Source organism: Piliocolobus tephrosceles, chromosome 7 (assembly GCF_002776525.5).
Source record: "Piliocolobus tephrosceles isolate RC106 chromosome 7, ASM277652v3, whole genome shotgun sequence".
NCBI classification, from domain to species: domain Eukaryota; kingdom Metazoa; phylum Chordata; class Mammalia; order Primates; family Cercopithecidae; genus Piliocolobus; species Piliocolobus tephrosceles.
The window spans coordinates 29,547,876-29,572,518 of record NC_045440.1 but is presented as its reverse complement, the minus strand read 5'-3'; positions in this window follow the sequence as shown (position 1 = coordinate 29,572,518).

Sequence of the window (24,643 nt, the reverse complement as noted above, 5' to 3'; positions counted from 1 at the left end):
AAAAACACTAGAAGAAAATCTAGGTAGTACCATTCAGGACATAGGCACGGGCAAGGACTTCATGTCTAAAACACCAAAAGCAACAGCAGCAAAAGCCAAAATTGACAAATGGGATCTCATTAAACTAAAGAGCTTCTGCACAGCAAAAGAAACTACCATCAGAGTGAACAGGCAACCTACAGAATGGGAGAAAATTTTTGCAATCTACTCATCTGACAAAGGGCTAATTTCCAGAATCTACAAAGAACTCAAACAAATATACAAGAAAAAAACAAACAACCCCATCAAAAAGTGGGGAAAGGATATGAACAGACATTTCTCAAAAGAAGACATTCATACAGCCAACAGACACATGAAAAAATGCTCATCATCACTGGCCATCAGAGAAATGCAAATCAAAACCACAATGAGATACCATCTCACACCAGTTAGAATGGCAATCATTCAAAAATCAGGAAACAATAGGTGTTGGAGAGGATGTGGAGAAATAGGAACACTTTTACACTGTTGGTGGGATTGTAAACTAGTTCAACCATTATGGAAAACAGTATGGCGATTCCTCAAGGACCTAGAACTAGATGTACCATATGACCCAGCCATCCCACTACTGGGTATATACCCAAAGGATTATAAATTATGCTACTACAAAGACACATGCACACGTATGTTTATTGCGGCACTATTCACAATAGCAAAGACTTGGAATCAACCCAAATGTCCATCAGTGACAGACTGGATTAAGAAAATGTGGCACATATACACCATGGAATACTATGCAGCCATAAAAAAGGATGAGTTTGCGTCCTTTGTAGAGACATGGATGCAGCTGGAAACCATCATTCTTAGCAAATTATCACAAGAAGAGAAAACCAAACACCGCATGTTCTCACTCATAGGTGGGAACTGAACAATGAGCTCACTTGGACTCGGGAAGGGGAACATCACACACTGGGGCCTATCATGGGGAGGGGGGAGGGGGGAGGGATTGCATTGGGGAGTTATACCTGATATAAATGATGAATTGATGGGTGCTGACGAGTTGATGGGTGCAGCACACCAACATGGCACATGTATACATATGTAACCTGCACGTTATGCACATGTACCCTAGAACTTAAAGTATAATAAAAAAAAATAATAATAATAAAAAAAAAAAAAAAGAACTTAAATGACACCAAAACTTTCCAATTGCACTTCAGAATAATACATTAGTCTTATTGTGACAAGTAGTCCCTCTCAATTCTAACTCACACTTTCTGTTCTCTCTGCAGCAGAAACCACTTTTGTTAAGTATAAATCCATTCTCAGTTTTTGCAGTATTGTCCAATTGAAAGGCATCTCTTCCCTCAACCAGGCCCTGGCCCAGTGGCTGGCATGTCGTAGATACAATATGTTTGGGTGAAATGAAAGAATTCAACATAGCAGTGATTCTGATTTACTCTAGATCTTTACTTTCATTAGGAAAAGGGTACAAATGTGAGATAATTATAAGGAAGGGAAGGTGAAGGGGTACCAAATGAGTTTTTTTAAGTTATTCATTTGTTTAAAGTTGGTCTAAAAAATAACATGAAACTAATAGTTTTTTTCTTTTTTTTTTTTTTTTTATTTTGAGACTGAGTCTCGCTGTATTGCCCAGGCTGGAGTGCAGTGGCACAATCTCGGCTCACTGAAATCTCTGCCTCCAGGATTCAAGAGATTCTCTTGCCGCAGCCTCCCACATAGCTGCCATTACAGGCACCCACCACCATGCCCGGCTAATTTTTGTATATTTAGTAGAGCTGGGGTTTCACCATGTTGGCCAGGCTGGTCTTGAACTCCTGACCTCTAGTTATCCGCCCACCTCAGCCTCCCAAAGTGCTGAGATTACAGGTATGAGCCACTACACCCAGCGAAAACTACAGTTTTTAAAATAAAAAGTGGCCAGGCGCAGTGGCTCATGCCTGTAATCCCAGCACTTTGGGAGGCCTAGGCGGGTAGATCACAAGGTCAGGAGATCGAGACCATACTGGCTAACATGGTGAAACCCCGTCTCTACTAAAAATACAAAAAATTAGCCAGGCATGGTGGCGGGCGCCTATAGTCCCAGCTACTAGGGAGGCTGAGGCAGGAGAATGGCATGAACCCGGGAGGTGGAGCTTGCAATGAGCCGAGATCTTGCCACTGCACTCCAGCCTGGGCTACAGAGTGAGACTCTGTCTCAAAAATAAATAAATAAATAAATAAATAAAATAAATAAATAAAATACAAAGTAAATCAGTTTAATCTGCTAGTGCTCAGCCTTTTTCCTTGGAAAGGCCACCTACGTTTTTGTGAATCATTTTTATTTCATCAGCTGGTGCATCAAGTTCTTTAAGAATTGTTTCAATGCACATAACAACCATATGCCCCAGATTTCCTAGGGCTGTCCAAATTTCATACACTTGCATTCTTTTCCATAACATCATTATGCTTAACACAGTGTTATTTATTTTTTTATCTCTCTTGGACCTTTACTTTAATTAAAAAATCAGGTCAAAAAAACTTATTCTCAGACTCTATCACTTTATCCCCTTTTTCTCTTCCAGAGTAAGTAGCACAGAGACCTCCATAGAACAGAAGTTCATCATGTTTATTGATTATCTAATTAAACAATTAACCAATTAGTGAATAAATGTGTTACAAGGTGACTTCCCTAAAAACTCATTCCCATCATGGAAAACATAAATCAAGTATTATTTATTTATTTATTTATTTTACTTTAAGTTCTGGGATACATGTGCAAAACATGCAGGTTTGTTACACAGGTGTACATGTGCCATGGTGGTTTGCTGCACCCATCAACTCGTCATTTGGTTTTAAGCCCTGCATGAATTAGGTATTTGTCCTAATGCTCTCCCTACCCTCGCTCCCAATCCCCCAACAGGCCACAGTGTGTGATGTTCCTCTCCCTGTATCCATGTGTTCTCACTGTTCAGCTCCCACTTATGAGTGACAACATGTGGTGTTCGGTTTTCTGTTGCTGTATTAGTTTGCTGAGAATGATGGTTTCCAGCTTCATCCGTGTCCTTGCAAAGGACATGAACTCATTCTTTTTTATGGCTGCATAGTATTCCATGGCGTATATGTGCCACATTTTCTTTATCCAGTCTATCACTGGGTATTTGGGCATTTGGATTGGTTCCAAGTCTTTGCTATTGTACATAGTGCTGCAATAAACATATGTGTGCATGTGCCTTTATAGTAGAATGATTTATAATCTTTTGGGTATATACCCAGTAATGGGATTGCTGGCTCAAATGGTATTTCTGGTTCTAGATCCTTGAGGAATTGCCACACTGTCTTCCACAATGGTTGAACTAATTTACACTCCCACCAACAGTGTGAAAGCATTCCTATTTCTCCACATCCTCTCCAGCATCTGCTGTTTCCCGACTTTTTAATGATCGCCATTCTAACTGGCATGAGATGGTATCTGATTGTTGTTTTGATTTGCATTTATCTAATGACCACTGGTTATGAGCTTTTTTTCATATGTTTGTTGGCCGCATAAATGTCTTCTTTTGAGAAGTGTCTGTTCATATCCTTCACCCACTTTTTAATGGGTTTTTTTTTTTTTTCTTGTATATTTGTTTAAGTTCCTTGTAGATTCTGGGTATCAGCCCTTTGTCAGATAGGTAGACTGCAAAAATTTTCTCCCATTCTGTAGGTTGCCTGTTCACTCTGATGATAGTTTCTTTTGCTATGCAGAAGTTCTTTAGTTTAATTAGATCCCTCAAATATTCTTTCATTTTAAAATACCCTTAAGGAAGAAGATAATACTGTAAAATGGCAAAGAAGACAGCCTCTGGACTGAAAATTTGGAAGTATTTCTTCTCTATGCACTCCCCTATTCACCTCCTATAAAAAAATCAACACCCAATTACCTAGACATAATATAATTGAACTCCCAAATGGGGCCAAAGTGGAAAGATGCGTGGTTGTAAAAGTTTGCTGAAAGATACGTTCTGTTGTTTACAAACTTATAGAAAGAAGGAAGAAAAGGATGGGATAAGTATATGCCAGATGTCTGCTCTGAGTTGGGGTTCTTCAGAGAGAGAAAACCAACAAGATATGTAACAGGGCGGTTTATCAGGGAATTGACTCACACAAACACAGAGGTAGAGAAGTATCACCATAGGCCGTCAGCAAGTTAGAAAACAGGAGAAGCCAGTAGCAAGGCTTGGTCCAAGTCTAGAAGCCTCAGAAACAGGCCAGCGATGAAGCCCTCAGTCTGTGGCTGAAGGCTCAAGAGCCCCTGGGAGGCTGCAAGTGCAAGTCCCAGAGTCCAAAAACTGAAGAACCTAGAGTCTGATGTCCAAGGGCAGGAGGAGAAAAAGCAGGGAAGGGAGAGGACAAGAGCAGAGAGTGAGTATCCCCGTTCTTCCTCATGTTTGTCCCAACCGGGGCTCCCAGTTGATTGAGTGGTACCCCCACATTGAGAACTGGAAATCCTCTCACAGTCCACTGACTGACAGTGATCTCCCCTGAAAGCACTGTCTGAAAGCAGACATACCCAGAAACAGTGCTTCACCAGCCATCTAGGCATCCCCCAACCCAGTTAAGTAGTCCTCTAAAATTAATCAACACATCTTCTCAATTGCTGTTTAACATTCCTTCACTTAGTTACTTCCAAATTTCCACCAAAATACATAAAAAGACACAGAAAAAGATAAAACTTACCAATATCAAATAATGAAGCTGGTTGTCAACCTGCTGCCAACTATGGGAGTAGCTTTCACTGTCTAGGAAAGTAATGGTGTCAGAGTCGACCCTGCAGCTTCCATGGCTCCCCTCCTCTTCAGAGAAAGCCACTCTAGAGCTTCACTGTCAGCATCCAATAGTCATCTGTGGCATTTTAAATTTTAAAGTGATTAAAATTGAATAAAATTAAAAGTCTAGTTCCTCAGTACTAGATAGCCACAGTGACTAGTAGAGGCCACACTGAACAGCACAGATATAGAACATGTCCATCATGACCTGAGGCTCTATTAGCCAGGCATACTTTAAGAACAGGATCTGGGTGGGCTCTGCCTTTCAATCCTGACCACTCCCCTTTGTATACACTATATGCAAAACATTTTGTGGGTTTTGTTTTTTTGTTTGTTTTGTCTTTGAGATGGAGTCTCCTTCCGTCACCTAGGCTGGAGTGCAGCAGCACGATCTTGGCTCACAGCAACCTCCGCCTCCCAGGTTCAAGCAATTCTTCTACCTCAGCCTCTCAAGTAGCCCGGATTACAGGCACCCACCAACACACCCAGCGAATTTTTGTATTTTTAGTAGAGACGGGGTTTCACCATGTTGGCCATGGTTGGCCAGGCTGGTCTCAAACTCCTGACCTCAGCTGATCTGCTCTCCTCAGCCTCTCCAAGTGCTGGGATTACAGGCATGAGTCACCATGCCCAGCCCATTTTCTTTGGATCTTATTTTGGCTCTACAGTGATCCCTTTGAACTAGACATTTCAAATCCTTCCGTACTCCTTGATCAGTCTCTACCCAGGAAATTAGCGTCATTTTCCCTGTTTATGCCCTGCCCATTTCCACACAGAGACCAAGTTGTCCCTGCCATCACTGCCTATTATCTGCTGAGTGGAGGAAGGAGATAGTAATTCATAGAGGACTCAAGGCTAGAGATTTCCACCAATTTTCCCCAGTTTCCTTCCCTGCCCAGGCACCCAACCCTATCCTGATGAGGGATACAGGCCTGACTCTCTGAGGTGAAATTTTCTGTCCAAACAAGGAGATGTAACTAGGTATCTATAATCCTAGCACATAAGCTTCCAGAAACTAGTTGCTAAAAGTGAGAATTAGAGATATAAGAAGGAACTCTAGCCATCCTGTGAGCCAATAACAGGTATTAAAAAGCCTAGAGGAAAAACATCTGCAATACAAAACATGTAGATGACAACAGCTCATCACATAATAAAAAAGATTAATGAGAAAAGACCAACACCCAGATATTTCTTTGTTATTATTATACTTTAAGTTCTAGGGTACATGTGCACAACATGCAGGTTTGTTACATGTGCACATATGTGCCATGTTGGTGTGCTGCACCCATTAACTTGTCATTTATATTAGGTATTTCTCTTAATGCTATCCCTCCCCACTCCTCCCACCCCATGACAGACCCCGGTGTGTGATGTTCCCCGCCCTGTGTCCAAGTGTTCTTATTGTTCAATTCTCACCTGTGTGTGAGAACATGTGGTGTTTGGTTTACTGTCCTTGCAATAATTTGCTCAGAATGATAGTTTCCAGTTTCATCCATGTCTCTACAAAGGATATGAACTCATCCTTTTTTATGGCTGCATAGTATTCCATGGTGTATATCTGCCACATTTTCTTAATCCAGTCTATCATTGATGGATATTTGGGTTGGTTCCAAGTCTTTGCTATTGTGAATAGTGCCGCAATAAACATACCTCACACCCAGATATTCCATGGTTATTGATTAAAAGGAAAAAGTATTTAAAGCATCCAGATCTTTAGAGATAGGTAATCTGAAAAGAAATAAAAATCAAACTGGCCTCAGACTTCTCTGAAATAAACCCTGGATTTCAACAGAGCAATGTCAACATTATTTTGAAAGAAAAATGATTTCATCTAAGAAGTTTTTCACTAGCTGAGTTATTCATAAGTGATGAAAATGAAAAGACACAAAGTAAACTGCTTACATTCCTGTATTAAAGTAAGTTTCAATAACTAGCAGTTGGGGAAGATGGAAGAGTAGAAAGCACCAGGAGTCTGGCCCTGCTCCTAGACAACAATTGTACTGGCAGAATCTGTCTAATGTAACTACGTTTGCAACTCTGGAGTCTACTGTAGGCTTGCAAATTCCAGGGGAAGGCATGAAGGTAAAAGCACAGTTAATTGTAATTTTAGCTCTTAGAATGGTAGCAGCTACCCATTCCCCAGTTCTTGGAGCCATTTGAGTGCAGCTTATGGGATCCAGGGTGGGCAAAAAGAATGTTGTCTTCCAAATATTAGAGATCTGTATTTGATCACTGATTGCTACTTCTGATCACAGAGGTACAGACAAGAAGGTGGCTTTGTTGTTGTACCTCCCTGAATTGTTGCAGGCTCCTTCCCATCTGGCTGAAGTGACTTCCAGAGGATTCAAAGGGCCAGAACCCTTTTTGTTTCCTCCCTTCATTTTTCCCCTTTTGAGAACAAGAGATTAGAAACTATGATATCAACAACAACAAAAAAAACCAGTTGCATATTATGGAAAAATTAGAAAATGATCTCACATGCCCATAGAAAGGCACAAGCTCAGAAAAGACTTGAGAAGATCTTAAGTTTACATCTCAACCTGGCACAGGGACAGCCTACAACAATCAAAAAACAAAAGCAATAAACAACAACAACAAAACAGCAAACCTGGGCAAAGAGGAGAATCTGATTTCCAGAGATACTACATTATCAAATTCAAATATTGTTTTCAACAAAAAAAAATCACAAGACATATGGAGAAACAAGAATGTGTGGCACATTCAAAGGAGAAAAAAAAAATAATCAACAGAAATTGACCTCGAAAAGACCTGATGACAGATTCACTACACAAAGATGCTCAAAGAACTTAAGGAATATGTGGAGAAAGTCCAGAAAATCAAGACAGATATATCAATAAAGATGTAGAAAATCCAAAAAGAAAACAAAAAGAAATTCTGGAGCTGAAAAGTACAACTAAAATAAAAATTCACTAAAGCAATTAAAAGGCAGATTTTAGCAGGCATAAAAAAGAATCAGTGAACTTCAACATAGGACTTTGGAAATTATTGAGTATGAAGAACAGAAAGAAAAAAGGTTGAAGAAAGTGAACAGAACCTAAGGGATATGTATGACACCATCAAAAAGACCAACTTATGCATTATGAGAATTTCACAAGGAGAAGAGAGGGAAAGAGGTAAAGAAAATATTTGAAGAAATAATAATAGAAAACTTCCCAAACTTGACGAAAGAAATGAATATAGTTAAGAGAGAATCTTGAGAGCAGCAAGAGAAAAGCTACTTGTCACATAAAAGAGATATGCAATAAAATTAACAGCAGATTTCTCACTAGAAATTTTGGAAGCCAGAAGGCAGTGGGCTCATATACTCAATGTGCTGAAAGAAAAAAACCATCAACCAAGAATTCTATTAATATATCTGGCAAGACTGTCCTTTAAGAGTGAGGGAAAAAATAAGACATTCCCAGATAAACAAAAGCTAGGGGAATTCATTACCACTAGACTTGCCCTGTAAGAAATTATAAATGGAGTCCTACAAGGTAAAATGAAAGGACACTGGCTCAAAGCCATATGAAGAAATATAGATCTCAATAAAGGTTAATATATGAGCAACTGTAAAAGCTAGTGTTACTGTAACAAGGGTAACTTCTTTCTGTATTCTACATGATCTAAGAGACTAATACATTTTAAGAAAAATAGTTATTAGTCTAAAAGCAAGTATTATTGTAACTTTGGTTTGTATTAACAACTCCACATTTTGATTGTTACATAATTTAAGAGATAATACATTTGAAAGAACTATTTTATATTTTGTGGTATATAATCTATAAGGATGTAATTTTGTGACTTCAGCAACTGAAAGGGGTAGGCAGAGTTGTAAAGGAGCAGAGTTTTCATATGTTATTTAAGTTAAGATAGTATAAATTCAAAATAGAATGTTATAACATTAGACTATTAAATGTAATCCCCATGGTAGCCACAAATAAAATAGCTATAAAATATACACAAAAAAGAAATGAAAGAAATTTAAGCATTTCACTGAAATCAAAAATTAACTACATATAAAAGAAGACAGTTACATAGAAAATGAGGGTCAAAAAAAGCTATAAGGCATAAAGTAAGCAAATAGCAAAATGACAGAAGTTCTTCCTATTACGCATTACTTTAAATGTAAATAGATTCAACTATCCAGTCAAAAGACAGAAATTAGCAGCATCCCTAAAAACACATATTCAACTACATGTTGTCTACAACAGACTCATTTTAGATCTAAAGACACAAAGAGGTTAAAAGTGAAACTATGGAAAAAGATATCCCACACAAATAGTAACCAAATGAGATCAGGGGTGGCTATACTAATATCAGACAAAGTAGACTTTAAGTCAAAACAGTTTACAAGAGACAAAGAAGGGCATTATATACATTTTTAAAGTTCAATACAACAAGAAGATATAACAATTATAAACACGTACATACCTAATGTGTAAATCAAAATCCAAATACATAAAGCAAAAACTGACAGAATTAAGGGAGAAATAGACAGGTCTACAATAATGGTTGAAGAATTCAATAGCCCATTCCCAATAACAGATAGAACAATCAGAGAGAAGATAAGAAAATAAATAACTTAAACAACACAATAAACCAAAAAGATCTCACAGACACATCAGAACACCATACCCAATGACAACAGTATCACATTCTTCTCAACTATACATGGCTACTGGATGGCCATGGATAGTGTCCATGGATATTTTCCAGGCTAGATCCTATGTTAAGCCACAGATTAAGTCTCAATAGATTTTAAAAGACAAGTATCATATGAAATATCTTCTCCAAACACAACAGGATGAAGTTAAAAGTGAAAACAGAAGGAAAACTGGGAAATCCAAAAATATCTGAAAATTAAACAACATACTCTTAACCAATGGATCAAAGAAGAAAACACAAGAGAAATTAGGAAATTAAAGATGAATGAAATGAAAACACAACATACCAAAATATATGAAATTCAGTGAAAGCAGTACTAAGGCAGAAACTTATAGCTATAAATGTTTATATTAAAAAACAAGAAAGATCTCAAATCATAAACCTAGCTTTGTAAACTTAAGGAACTAGAAAAAGAAGAACAAACTAAACCCAAAGCTAGTAGAAGGAAGTAAATAATTAGGAGACGAGCAGAGATAAATAAATAGTGAAGAGAAAAGTAGTAAAGTCAATGAAACCAAAAGTTGTTTCTCTGAAAGGATCAATGACATTGACAAACTTTTAGCTACATGGACTAAGAAAAAAAGAGGAAAGATGCAAATAACTAAAATCAGAAATGCAAGTTGGGCATTGGGATTATTGTGAACAATTTTACACCAACAAACGGAATAACTTAGATGAAACAGACAAATTCCTAAAAACACAAAACCTTCCGAGACTAAATCAAAGGAATACAACATTAGAATAAACCTGTAACTAACAGGGAGATGGAATCAGTAATCAAAAATCTTTCAACAAATAAGAGCCCTGTATTGATGTCTTCACTGTTGAATTCTACCAAACATTTTGAAAATAACTAACACCAATCCTTCTCAAACTTTCACAAAAAACTGAAGAATAGGGAACACTTTCTAACTCATTCTATGAGACCAGCACTACCCTGATACCAATACCAGACAAAGACACTACACTAAAACTACAAACCAACATCCCTTATAAACTTTAATGCAAAAATTCTCAACAAAAGACTAACAAACCAAATTCAGTTGCATATTCAAAGGATTATACACCATAACCAAGTGTGATTTGTTCCTGGAATGCAGTGGCTTATTCCTGGAAGGAGTTTGTATGTGCAACATACAAAAAGAGATCAATGTAATACATCACATTAACAGAATTAAGCGGGGAAAAAAATACATGACCATCTCAATAAATGCAGACAAGCCATTTGACAAAATACCCTTTCATGATTTAAGAAAACACTGGATAAACTAGAATAGAGGAAACTACCTCAATATAATAAAATTCATGTTTGAAAAACCTACAGGAAACATCATACTCAATGATGAAAAACTGAAAGATTTTCTCTAAGACCAGGAACAAGGCAGGAATGCCTGCTTTCTCCACTTCTCCATTTCTATTCAACATAGTATTGGAAGTTCTAGCCAGAGCAAATAGGTAAGAAAAAGAAAATGCGTCAAAATTGGAAAAGATGAAGTAAAATGACCTCTATTCACAGATGCTATGATATTATATATAGAAACCTTAAATATTTCACAGGATAACTGTTAAAACTAATAAGTGAATTACAATATGGATGAGCCTTGAGGACATTATGCTAAGTGAAATAAGCCAGTCACACAAAAAAAATACTTTGTGATTCCACTTACATATGTGCTTACAGTAGACAAAATCATAAAGACAAACAGAAGAATGGTGATTGTCAGAGCCCGGGGTGAAAGGGAAAGAAATGTTTTAATGGGTAGAATTTCAGTTTTACAAGATGAAAAGAGTGTGGGATGGATGGTAATGATGGTTGCAGAACATTACAAATGTATTTAATACCACTGAACTGTATGCTAAAAAAGTTTAAAATGGTAAATTTTATGTTATGTGCATTTCAACACAATAGAAAACATGGAAAAAAATTGAAAATGGTCATAAAATTTATTTGGAAATGAACACTTTCAATAATGTACATATAGTAAGTATATAAATGTATAAGCATATACATGTTATATAAATATACATATTAACTTACATTTTATATATCTAAAATGTAAAAAAAAGATAAAAATAAACCTGACAAATTCTTATGTTATAAAAATAAATTCTACATTTGGCTTAAGAAAACAAAAGTAGTATAATTTTCTTGCCTTGAATAGACAGGTCTCAAAAGATAATATTTCATAGTTTACTGACAAAAAATACAGAGCAAAGTATCCTTTTGAAAGTTAAAATTAATCATTGAATTTGTCACTAATGAAAATATAAACTGTGTGCATAACATCAACTGTATTAATCATTAAATTTATCATGAATCAAAATTAGAATATTCGTAAAAATATAATACAGAAAAATAAAAAGTAATGAAAAAAAGAAAAAACTAAGAAGAAAAAAATAAAAAATGGAGAAAACATAAGCAAGTAAATAGGATAAGACACCAAAAGAAAATAAATGAAACAGGACAGAAACAAAGATAATTGCACTAGGAAAAACACTGATTTGAAATGTCAACTTTATCACAGACACTACATTATTTATATTATTATATATTTGGTATTTGTTTGAAAAGTCATTTCTCAACAACAACAACAAAAGTTTTTTAAGATTTTGAAATTAAATGAAGACAATTATTTTATACAACATAGTACTAGAAGTCCTAGCCAGAGCAATCAGGCAAGAGAAAGAAATAAAAACCATCTAAATAGGGAAAAGGGAAGTCGAGCTATCCTTGTTTGCAAACTATATGATTCTTTACCTAGAAAACCCCATAGTCTCTGCCCAAAAGCTCCTTGATCTGAAAAACAACCTCAGCGACGTTTTAGGATATAAGATCAGTATACAAAAAATCAGGAGCATTCCTGTACACCAACAACATCCAAGCTGAGAGCCAAATCAAGAACACAATCCCATTCACAATAGCTACAACAAAAATAAAATAGCTAGAAACACAGCTAACTTGGGAGGTAAAAGATCTACAACAAGAATTACAAAACACTACTCAGAGAAATCAGAGATGACACAAACAAATGGAAAAACACTTCATGCTCATGGATAGGAAGAATTAATATTGTTAAAATAGCCATATTGCCCAAAGCAATTTACAGATTCAATGTTATTTCTATCAAACTACCAATCTCATTCTTCACAGAATTAGAAAACTATTATTTCAAAATTCTTATGGAGGCCAGCTCACACCTGTAATCCCAGCACTTTGGGAGGCTAGGGTGGGAGGATCACTTCAGTCCAGAAGTTCAAGACCAGCCTGGGAAACATGGTAAAACCTCACATCTACAAAAAATACAAAAATTAACTAGGCATGTTGGTGTGCACCTGTAGTCCTGGCTACCTGGGAGGCTGAGGTGGGAGGATCACCTGAGCCCAGGGAGGTCAAGGCTGCAGTGTGCTGTGATCACACCCCTGCACTTCAGCCAGAGTGACAGAGTAAGACCCTATCACACATATATACAAAAACAAAATTCATATGGAACTATAAAAGAGCCTGAATAACCAAGATAATCCTAAGCAAAAAGAACAAAGCTGAAGGCATCACTCTACCTGACTTCAAACTTTACAAGGCTACAGTAACCAAAACAGCATGGTGCTGGTACAGAAACAGACACATAGACCAATGGAACAGAATAGAGATCTCAGAAATAAGACTGCACACCTACAACCATGTGATCTTTGGCAAACCTGACAAAAACAAGCAATGGGGAAAGGATTCCCTATTTAATAAATGGTGCTGGGAGAAGTGACTAGCCATATACAGAAAAGTGAAACTGGACCACTTCCTCATACCTTATACAAAAATTGACTCAAGATGGATTAAAGGCTTAAATATAAAACCCAAAACTATAAAATCCCTAGAAGAAAATCTAATCGACGTCATTCAGGACATAGACATGGACAAAGATTTCATTAAAATGTCAAAAACAATTGCAACAAAAGCAAAATTTGACAATCAGGATCTAAATAAATTAAAGAGCTTCTTCACAGCAAAAGAAACTATCACTGAAGTGAACAGACAACCTACAGAATGAGAGAAAATTTTTACAATCTATCCATCTGACAAAGGTCTAATATTCAGAATCTACAAGGAACTCTAACAAATCTACATGAAAAAAAACAAACAACAACCCCATTAGAAAGTGAGCAAAGGAGATGAACAGACACTTCTCAAAAGATGACACTTATGCAGGCAACAAACATAAGAAAAAGAGCTCAACATCACTGATCATTAGAGAAATGTAAATCAAAACCACAATGAGATACCATCTCACACCAGTGAGAATGGCGATTATTAAAAAGTCAAGAAACACTGGGCGTGGTGGCTCGTGCCTGTAATCCCAGCACTTTGGGAGGCTGAGGCGGGTGGATCACAAGGTCAGGAGATACAGACCATCCTGGCTAACATGGTGAAACCCCGTCTCTACTAAAAATACAAAAAAAAGCCGAGATCGGGCCACTGCACTCCAGCCTGGGTGACAAAGCAAGACTCCATCTCAAAAAAAAAAAAGCCAAGAAACAACAGATGCTGGTAAGGCTGTGGAGAAATAGGAATGCTTTTACACTGTTGGTGGGACTGTAAACTAGTTCAACCATTGTGAAAAACAGTGTGGTGATTTCTCAAAGACCTAGAACCAGAAATATCATTTGACCCAGCAATCCCAGTACTGGGTATATACCCAAAGGAATATAAATCATTCTAATATAATGATACATTCACACATATGTTCATTGCAGCACTATTCACAATTGCAAAGACTTGGAACCAACCTAAATGCCCATCAATGATAGATTGGATTTAAAAAAAAAGTGGTATGTATACACCATGGAATACTATGCAGCCATAAAAAGGAATGAGATCATGTCCTTTGCACGGACATGGATAAAGCTGAAAGCTATTTTCCTCAGCAAACTAACACAGGAACAGGAAACCAAACACCACATGCTCTTACTTGTAAGTGGAGCTGAACAGTAAGAACACAAGGACGCAGGGAGGGGAACAACACACACTTGGGCCTGTTGTGGGGTTGAGGGCAGGCAGAGGGCGAGCATCAGGAAAAGTAGTTAATGCATGCTGGGCTTAGTACCTAGGTGATGGGTTGATAGATACAGCAAACCACCATGGCACATGTTTACCTATGTAACAAACATGCAGATCCTGCACATGTATCCCAGAACTTAAAATAAAATAAAATAAAAATACTGAATGGTTAAAAAAAAAGAGAGAGAGAGAGAGAAAACAAACATTTCTAACAAAACAAGGAAGTGATTAATACAACATACCACATGCATAAATGAAATACTGTATTTCACATCTATTAAAAATACAGTTTTCCACAAGTTTAAAAAGCAATGAGATATATATTTTAAAAAGGATGCATATAGAATATGTATATATTTTGTACATAATAATGGTTCCCTCTAGAAATAAGTTTTATAACTGATTTCATTTTAAACATTTCTGTTACTATTTTCTACAATGTGTCTATATTGCTTTCAAAATCAGAAAAAAAATATACTTTTTATCTGATGTAAAACTAAAATTATGAATTCAGCATCCAAATGGCTGCACCCTGTGACTGAGTCCATGTGAAATTCATTACCCCAATGTGACAGCTAATTTTTCATCAAGCCCACTTGTGAATAAGCCTCCATGACTTCCTCTATTGCGTTCCACACAATTTAGCACTTGATGATATGATGCTTTGTGTGCTATTTGAGGCTTTTTACTATCAATGCATGTGTGTCAGTATTACTGACTTCAGTAAACATTTACAAAGCACCATTCTGTTGCAGATTCTGTTATGCTTCTATGTTCGTTTTGTGTTTAATTATCACAATTTTAATATACTCAAAAGATTGGATAATCTTTAAAGATGTTAAAAGGTAAAGTGACTTGCTCAAACTCAGAGTAGCAGAATTGAAATCTCACCATAGGCTTCCTGTTTCCAGGCTTGAATAGTTGTTCCACTAAAAAGAGTTTGCACTCTGAGAGAATGAGCGCTACACCTTTTACTCAGTCCTCTCACCTAAGGTGACCAGAACACTTTGCACAGTGCTCTGTAGGTTAATTTCCTAATGGATATTACCATACAGAAGTAGTGTCATGATCCTCTACTTTCCAATCTGTGCATAAAACTGAGCAGTGCTTATCAAATCCTGGATTTGTGCTGCTTTGCTGAGACAGTGAGACAGCCATTCAGAGACTTATCCCAAAAATTTGCCAGTGTGCTGAATGCGTGGCAGACGCAAATGGAGGTGCGGCCTGATAGATGAAAGCAAGCACCACACTGGGCAGGGCAGTCAGGAAGCTGATTTTATTAGGGAAATTTACAAGTAGAAACTGTGTAAGAAGAGGCACACAGTTCTCCATGTTGTGGGCAATCCGTGGAGACGTACATGGGGGCTGAGACATACTGTTGGCTATGCTCCAAGAGGGGTTCCCCTTCTCCCTGAAACTCCACCATTTCATATAAGACAAACAAGCAAGCAAATACATAAATAATAATCTGCATTTTCATGCCAGCCATTCAAGAGGGTTGCATGCCTGTGCTTATATCACCTGGAGGCCTTGAGAAGCAACAGACTATGTGCAGCCACCCAGGCAGAGAGAGGAAGCGTAGCCACCAGTTCCTTCTATAGCTTTAGCTGGCTTTGCCTGATCTGGGATCATCCCCAGGGCAATGCTCTCACCACAGAAGACTTTAGCCTTGATGTTTTATGTGACATGAAATAATTTAATCTTTCTGTTCTTCCATTATAAAATGAGAAGGTTATATGAGCTGAAAGCCCACTATGGCGTCCCAGCCTAGATTAATTGGGTGCCCCACCAGTGTGCTCTGTCACCCTTTCAGACACTCCTATCACGGAAACATGCATACCTGTGTATTTGTCTGATTCCTTTTTCAAGAACACAAGACTTCCTTTGCGTGGCTCTAATTTTTTCACCAAGGCATCCCCAGCATCTAACACAGGCCAATTATAGAGACTCAATATTTTGTTATTAAAAAATAAATTTTAATAAATATTTAAAATATTTAATTAAATAAGTACGTTTAAATGCATTTTAAATACATAATACATAAAAATACAAAATAATACGTTTTTAAATAAATTCATTTAAATTTATAAAAAATTTATTTAATCAGTTATTAAATAATAAATTTAATTTTATCAAATAATTTAATAAACAAATTTTAATAATTTATTTAAAATGTATATATAAGTAAATGGAGAGATCCCTTTCAGCTCTTATATTCATACTTCAATCACACTGGCAAAACAGGCTTCTGGTAGCTGCAAGCAGCAGCATCTAAGCCAATTTAAGAAAAGACCCTTGGGTAACTGTGTCCCTTAATCCTCCTTACCTGACTGTACCTTCCCTTGCTCTTCAAAGTTCTCCCCACCTGAAGGCTTATCCAGTTCCAGGGTCAAGACTAAACTGTATTTAAACATGGTAGCCTAATATTCTGTTAGGGCTGTAGCACAAGTCTACCCACTTTGCATCCTAAATCTTTACAGCTTCTGCTCACACCCAGTGCCCACAATCCAGTAAAGGCCACTGAGATCCCACGTGGTCTCTTGGGTTATCAATTTTCTGCTTCCTTATGCCCGTTTGTAGGATCAATTTTCTATTGAGATACATGATCTCTTCTTGCTCCTGCAGGTCTTTTTCTGTTTTCAACCCTGCCCAGTACCCTAAGACCAGCCTTCTTGATGTGACAGCTGTCCACTTGCACAATTATCCCTCTCCTCCGTATCCACATCCTCTCACCTGAGCTTCCTCCACACCCACCTGTCAGAATGCTGTTAACTTCTTTTAGAAACTTCTAAGGTGGGCTGTTGCCTAAATCATCCCTGAGCTTGGGATGTGCCTTTAAGACACTGGAAACCCTGAGATGCTGGCCCAGCTTGTCTGCCTCTCTGTCCCTGCCAGACACTCATCAGGTTGGCTGCCCTGTGTTAACATAAAGAGCCATCACGCCCACACCAGGATAAGCTCCCTGGGCTTCCCTGGACTGCCCAAAATCAAGTGTGGTTTTGGGAATCTACCAATAGCTTTCATTTCCCTCCTGGTTTATTTAATTCAATTTTAAATATTATTATAGTAGAATCTGAATGGGTATTGTTTTGTCACAATGAAAATATCAATTTATATGTTCATGTTTGAGATTTATTTCAAGACTCGGCTTAAAAGCTATTGTGTAGTCAAATACTTTCTTAAATTATTCAAGTTACACAAAATTTTGAATTTGATTAGTTTTCTGGACTGAAAACTTCTACAATGAGTAGAAAGTTTTCATAAATGTGACAGCCACTTTACTTTCAAGAAGTGATTTTCTGGCCTGTTCTTAATTCTGCAGAGACACCAGCTCCTTTTCAATAAATTAGTTGCTAGATGTGATAGAAACAAATGTGCCATTATTTCTATAGTGAAGGAAAATATTTTGTAGTTCTTGCCATGTTTCTTTCTGAGTAATCTCTTTTTCCTTCCCCTAAAGTGTTTTAGACACTAAAGCTTAGCCATGGAGGTAATTTATCACAGATGGGGTGACCAACCATCCCAGTCTGCCCAGAACAGAAGGGTTTCCCAGGAGACAGGACTTCGTGTTCTAAAACCAGGACAGTCCCAGGCAAACCGGGGTAGTTGGTCATCCTAAGTCTACAGGGCCTATGAGCGGAGGTACAATAAGAACAACAACAGATGTCTGCTTGAAGAAAAGGAGACAAAGGCAGCCCCTACAAGGAAAATAGGAAAAGCAGAAATTCTATCAGCAAGAAGAGGAAGAGATTTAAAAGTGAAAATGAAGATTAGGACCTGTGCCAAGGTCTCTCCGGATCTAGTATCCCCAACCCTAGAGTCTCTAAGACCTGGATTGAGGGGGTATTTAAGAACATAGAAGCCCCAGAGAGTTGGGAGCAATAAAGTAGAAGAACTTGTGCCCTACCTCCCATTTGGTTCCTCGGGAGAAGGGCACCTTTCAAGTTTACTCTGAGCCAACGTGGGGCAGCTGCATCAGAATAGAAATGGCAGTGTGGTGGGCACAGGTAAGGCACAGAGACAGTACCCCATGTTGAGGCAGTGAGTGGAGGGCCCACGTAAAGGCTTGCAGAGAGAACCTGTGTAAGACTTGGAAGCTCGATACTAAGAAAACCCAGATGGGCTTACATCAGCAGTTGGGGTGGGGCAGAGAAGATTGTATCTAGCCATGCAGAGAGTATAGAGCTCAAGTAAAACAGTCACAGTAACCCAGAGACCAGAGATAAACCAGGTTATCAGCAGGAGCCAGCAGAGAAGAACAGAACTTGTACCAAGGAGCTGTCTCCCTCCTTACAGGCTGTCAGGCTTCTCTATGCATGCAATGCCAAATTGCAAAGGAGACTGGAAGATGAGGGGAGACTTTTTGGAGAAGAGAAATAGCCCTGATAAGGAAACTGGCCATTAAACTGACTTGAAATTGACTGGAGGCCATGTTCCCTTCAGGGATAGGTTTTTTGGGGTTTAATATTCCCAGCAGCAACAAACAGTAAGGGTTCCGATGACCTTTCCCTGCCATTCCCAATTATAATAAAGGACATTACTTTTTGTGCATATCTCAGTTGCAATATAAAAAAAAAAATTAAACTCTGCCACATTTTCATGGTGTTCAATTCTACCTTCTTTACTATTTATTGTTCTCTGAATTCATTCCAAATATAGCCTTCAATTCAAGAAGTGATTTCTATTTCGCAACCGTGAGTTACTGAGATTGGAAAGATCATGCCATAAAAATAGTAAAAACAAAAACCATAAATACCAGAGTCATCATGAAATTGGAAGTCTTTCCCCTTTCAAAAGGAATCTTGGCATCTGTCTTGTAACTGGCATGCCTAACTCATAGCCATATTATCGTTACCATTCTTCCTTGGCTAAAACAAAATTTTTCCTATAGCATATTTTCTTGCTTTCCTTTTTGCTCTACATCTTCGTTTCACATATTTACAATATAGTACTTTAAAGACACCATAATTTTGGAAATATCAAGCATTTATGTAAATTTTAAAGGAAAATGATTTTCAATAGCTGGACCATTCCATTGCTCAAATCTTGTAACATGGGAACTTATCAACTTGGCTTATACTTAGGCCAAAATGTACTATTGCCTTGGCAGGAAAATAGAATTTTCTTTTGACTAAGAATGGATTAAAGTCTTCTTTCTAGAAAGTATGCTCACAATGGCACTCTATTCAGAGTCAGGTCTGTGCAGGTGTGACTTGGCAGGATTTGAGAGGCATAATAATGGAGACATTGTTGTAATTGTAGTCATTTTACTAAAAGTACAGAGGATAAATTTCTAATCTACTCAAGCAATAAAGATTGAATAAAATACAAAAAGTGTATTTCTCAAGAGGCATGGTTTCTATGAAAATTAGTGACCTTTTGAAACTCATAAGTTATCCCAGTGTTAATTTCCTCCATCCTGCTGTCTCAGCTTAGCCATACCTTGGGGTTTGCATTCCTTCTCAACTAGACCTGATTTTATGCTCTGACAATTTCCCCAGAAATTTGCTTCCAACGTAGCCAGGGTTGTACACGTAATTTCAAGTCCTGATGCCTAAATACTTTCCTTGACAAAGCATCAGCTTTGACTCTAGCACAGCCTTCTTCCTTTTGCAGTGTTAACCCCTGAGAAAGTGTGTTGTCAAGCAACCTTGGTGAAAGCATCATAGACCCTATAGTGTGTCTCCACAAAGATCAAAGTGCCTGAGGAAAATATGATGGCATTAGCAGACAGCCAGAAACTCTGACTTCAGTAGGATTTGGTTAACAGTCTACAGAAGAGAGGTTGGCACACTGCAGCTCATGGGCTAAATCCAGCTTGCTGCCTGTTTTTGTAAATAAAGCTTTATTGGAGCACAGTCACTCATTTTGTTTTAAAATGAGAGTATTTTTGTAATATATATGGGTGCTTTCACACTACAACAGCCATGCTGAGTAGTTGCAAAAATGACTGTCAAAGCCTAAAATGCTTACTATCTGGCCTTTTACAGAAAAAGTTTGACAAACTACATCTAGAATCTGACTGGTGGACTTTTCCTCTTGAAATCATTAATCAAGCAAGGACTGTCTTCCCATGGAAATTGTTAAGACTTCAGAATCCTTTCCAGTGTAGACAGACACCAATATTCACTCCAAGTTGCCACTCTCGACCTAGAATTTTAAAACTCTAGAGTCATATGGAGCAACAGAAAGGAAAGCCTATTCCTCACAAGCTAGGTAATCTAAACATTAAATACAGGTTGTTCGCTCACTATCCATTTTTCTATCTTTCTGTAAAGTTAGGTATACTGTCTACCAGGTCTGGTATCCTAAACAAGATCACTGGACTGGGAGAAACCAGAATGGAGCATTTTTTTTCTTCCTTCTATCTTAATCCATTCAGGCTGTTATAACGTAATACCACAGACTGAGAAATGTATAAAGAACAGAAACTTATTTCTCACAGTTCTGGAGGCTGGGAAGTCCAAGATCAAGGCACCAGCAGATTCAGCAATTGGTGAGGTTTGGCTTCCCAGTTTATAGATGGCTATATCTTCACATGGGAGAAGGGGCAAGGAGCCTCTCTCAGGACCCTTTTATAAGGGCACTTATCCCATTCATGAGGGCTCCACCTCCACAACTGAATAACCTCCCAAAAGCCCTACCTCCTAATACTATCACATTGGAGATAAACTTTCAATGTATGAACCTGGGGGGAACATAAACATTTGGTCTCTGGCACCTTCTGTCTTCAAGTTTTCCTAGGACTTAGTAACCATACCACAAATAAGTGAACCAAATCATTTCAAAAAGTTGCTAAGAAATTTTGTAATCATTAGGAAAAGAAAAAGTTACCTTCCATAGCAACCTTAGACTGTCTAATCAATCTCTGTATTTGTTTTTCCTTTTTTTTTTTTTTTTTTACTTTGAACCAATTTCATCACTCTATCATTGTAGAAAGGTCATCATCCTCAGTACTTTCCCTCTTAATCAATTACCTTGCCACAAAGCTTTTTTGTTTTTTAAGAATCAGGCTTGTGAGAAAATTTTCATACTGGTGCTTCCTAGCCAAGGAAAGAAAACATAACTGCATTTTTCCTTAACCACCCCCTTTTCTCTGAGCATATGCCCAGAAAAGCTACAGGGGAATAATAATTTATACTCAAGTCTTAAAATGAGGATTCTTCAGCAGCTACTTTACTCTTCTCTAACTAACTGAGAAAGCACTTAACAAAAGCACTTTAAAGTGTCGTAGAATACCCATGATACAAAAAAGAATTATTTATCCTCCACTTAAGTACCACATAATGAGATATTATTAATAAATGAAAATTGATCCACCTTGCAAATGACAAAGCTCCAATCTCTTTCCTACCAATGATGAGGTCTCTTTCTCAATACCAGCCCACAAAGGAAAAGCGATTTCACTTTAGATAGCTCCAGTAACGTAAATCAAAGGTTTTATGGCTTTGCTGCTGGGTTCTCTAGTGATGTATTTTGCTGGTATCAAATTATGAGCATCTGAATCAGTAAGCATTGAAGGTTATTAAGGATTCTCATATTCCCAGCATTCCTGAACAGTAAAATAATCACTGAGGAATAGACATTGCTTCATTAAACTTATTTTCCCAAAAACAATGTTAGCGATAGTTCAATTAGCATGAGCTACTCTTATTTCTTCGTATTCTTTGCATCTGTATTCTGCAATCTGCACTTTCAAACCTCAAGCTAAGAATGCAAGCATTACTTCTGCAGTAAATCGGACCAGAAAATGGCTAGTTCTCTGAGACTTTGAGACTCCAAAACTTTAAGGTGTTTAAACGTAAATCGGTGTGGAAATTGAGAGTTGTTTTAAGCTCCAAAATACCTCTTACCAGAGTGTCTCCTATATGCATAGTCACTGAATTGTCACTCTTTCATAGTTCTCTGCTTTTTTTTTTTTTCATTTTCCTTATGAGGAGAGGAACAGAAAAGACAGCAAAGCCCTATACCCGTGCAAAAGGCTCTTAAAGTATCTGTGAAGTTTATTTTTACATTTTATCACATGACCCAAACACTAGAAATCCTACGCCTAAAATCCTGCCATAATGATAAGGCCATGCTGTCCTAAGGAAGGCAGAGTCATGCACCATTAATATGGGAAATCAAACAACAGAGATATGAAAGCTTGGATAACTCAAATCTAAGAGTAAACTTGATAGATTATTCAGCATGAAGGTTAAATGATTTGTTGAAGGTCACAGAAGAGGCTACAAAGCAGGGACTGCATCACAATTTTTTAGGCATTTCTGTCTCCACTTTCTGGCATTTCCCAAAGACAGTCAATCCTGTCTATAGTGTCTGGTAACTAATGACCACAGAAATCACCAACATTGGCAGGTGAATTCTACACTACAGCAAATTACTGTTCTACATTTGACCAATGAAAGTAAACTCTTCCCGGCCCTTCCAAACCTCCCTAGATCACTGCATGGGAAAATCACCTAGTTATTCCCATGCTTTCATTCTGGAATTGTATTGTAACATACAAACTCCCTAAACCTCCAAAAATTGGGCTTGTGTGTTTAATCAAAGTTTGATTATTAAAATCTGAATTGTTTCATCCATTACCTGCTGTCAGTTTCCCACAGATTTCTTTTCTTACATTTTTAATCATTTCTGCCCTATTATGAACAGAGATGCTTATTAATGAAGATCCAGTCAAGCCGGCTGAGGAACAAATGCATTTTAAGGACAAATGACCTGAGGAAATAGAGAGTGAAATCTGAAGTAGGAAAGCAAACTGAAACAGGCATTAAAAACTCTCTCCAGCATCATCAAATTTTCCCTGTCAGTTGGATTATTCTTTTTGCCTGCTTATTTCTCTCCTCTTAATAACAAGCAAACAAAAATAGATCAAAATCCTTCCCCTGCCAGCCACAGCCATGTTTCCTTGCAAAATTCTTCAAGAGTTTTCCATACATGCCATTTCACTGTCTCTAAGCCCTCTTCTCCCCACTCTCTTCAACCTACTTTTTAAAATCGTTTTTGTTTCTTTCAAAAGGGGTACATGTGCAGGTTTGTTATACAGGTAAACTCATGTCATGGGGTTTGGTGTACAGATAATTTTGTCACCTGGGTAATAAGCATAGTATCCGATAGGTATAGTTTCTGATCCTCTCCCTCCTCCCACCCTCCACCCTCAAGTAGGCCCCAGTGTCTGTTGTTCCCCTACACGTATCCATGTGTTCTCTTTGTTTAGCTCCTACTTACAAGTGAGAACACATAGTATTTGGTTTTCTGTTCCTGTGTTAGTTCACTTAGGATAATGGCCTTTAGCTCTATCCACGTTGCTGCAAAGAACATGATCTTGTTCTTTCTCATGGCTGCATAATACTCCATAGTGTATATCATACATTTTCTTTATCTAGTCTACTGTTGACAGGCATTTAGGTTGATTCCGTGTTTTTGTTATTGTGAATAGTACTGCAATGAACATACACATGCCTGTATCTTTACAACTTCACCCATCAAGCAAATGAAACCGCTTTTCTGTATAAAGGTCACCAGAACTCCCTACCCTGCTAAATCCAATGGCCAATTCTCAGTCCCTTTTTTTCTTTTTTTCTAGCTGCCCTATTAGCTTATCAGTCCCTTTTGTACTTAACTTCTTAGCAGCGTCGAATCCAGTTGAGTTCTCCCTTGTAGGTACACTTTCTGCACTAGGCTACCAGATCCCCACAATCTCTTGGGTTTTGCCCTAATTCCTTGGCCTCTCAGTCTCCTTTTCTTCAGCTAGTTGCCCTTCCTCACCCTGATCTCCCTAACCCTGGTACACCCCAGGCACTTCAAAGCCTCTTTTCTATCTTTAATCACTCCCAAGGCCATCTCAACTAGACTCACAACTGCAAATGCAATCAGTATGTGTCAGCTCTCAAACTTACAACTCCAGCCCACACTTCAACTCCATATAAATCTCCCATACATATCACAAGTTTAAAATATCCAAAACCAAACTTTTGGTCATTGCTTACCTCTAAAAGCCTGCTCTGCATGCAGTCATCACCATTTCTGCCCGATACATTCTTCTACTCTTCCACTGTTGGGACCCAAACCCTGACAGTCATGCTTGACTTCCATTTTTTCTTTTTCTTTTTTTTTTTTTTTTTTTTTTTTTTTT